The sequence below is a fragment of the Gracilinanus agilis genome, chromosome 6 (assembly GCF_016433145.1).
Source record: "Gracilinanus agilis isolate LMUSP501 chromosome 6, AgileGrace, whole genome shotgun sequence".
Classification (NCBI taxonomy): Eukaryota; Metazoa; Chordata; class Mammalia; order Didelphimorphia; family Didelphidae; genus Gracilinanus; species Gracilinanus agilis.
In genome coordinates, this window is record NC_058135.1 from 20,123,411 (window position 1) to 20,124,707 (window position 1,297).

Sequence of the window (1,297 nt, forward strand, 5' to 3'; positions counted from 1 at the left end):
CCAGTCACATTGAAGAGTTAGCTCACCAGTATGTCAGGACACTATATTCCTCAGACATCTAGGATTAACCCTAAAAGGATGAGAGTTCTGTGTCTTTCCCAGGGACTCATGTGTTCCCACTAACATGGTTTTAACCATGTTTATAGGTTGATTAAGTTAGCTGAACTTAATTAGCTTTTAGAAAGGGAACAGTGGGTTAAAAATAACCTTTCAATAGCCTATAAAATATTCTACCACAATTATATACAGAATCTATGGGAAATGGCCTCAAGCTTAGAGAGCATCTATGAAAAACAGTAACTGACAGTTCTTAGAGTTCTTGCTATAGTTCTCTTAGGATAGCTTTTCTGCCAGGCTCTTTAACAAGCCATGGTTTTGCTTTTCTTATCTTATCCAGTCCATACTTGCTCTTGTTATAGGCAATAGTTATACTGCCATTCTGGTATTGGGATATAATGGCAAAAGAAAACCCAATTATACTAGACCCTTTCAAATTTCATGAGTCATTTCAAGCTAAAAGGGAGGAAGCCAATCCACCTTATGTGTTCTCATGTGGTAAATTTATTAGGATATCTCATCATTTACTATAAGTGAAGTGGAATAATAATCGAGTGACCCTCACTCTTCCACTAATATAATATGGACTTTCTGTATCTCAGTGGGTCTCCTCTAGATGTTTTCCAGTCTTTTCTAAATTGTAGAGTGAAGAACTGAAAAAAAATGTGATCCAGATATAATGGGACAGAGGCAGAGTCACCTATTTATGCATTTCTCAAAATAGATCCAGATGAACTTTCCAAAAATTCTACTTCTAACAACTTCAAACAATACCTCAAATCAGATTTTAGACTAGCAGAATTAACAAAAAGTCAGAAAACAGTCTAAGAGAACCACACTGATTGACAACTCTAAGCAATTCTGGATTGCATTTCCAGGGCCAAAAGGAGTACTTGTCATAAGGGAGTAAGGGTTCTGACATAATTCCAGGGCCAAGAAGAACACTAGAACTTGTAGTTACAGTGAACAGGGGCCCTTCCTGGGTAAATACCAGCGTGTATACCAATGTGGGTTTTGAGAAAAAGTTTATATGCTGGGCAACCAGCATTCTCTACAACTTTAAAAAATTGTATGATGGGGGAACTACATTCCTCAGCATGCCTAGCACCTCCCAGGCCCCCCCAACCCCTATATGGTCTATAAATGGACCAATCCCACCCCAGAGAGGGATCTTTTGAAGGGGACTTGGAACTGGGGAGCAGCAGAGTGGAAGGGAGAACTTGCTGGAGAAAAGAACCTT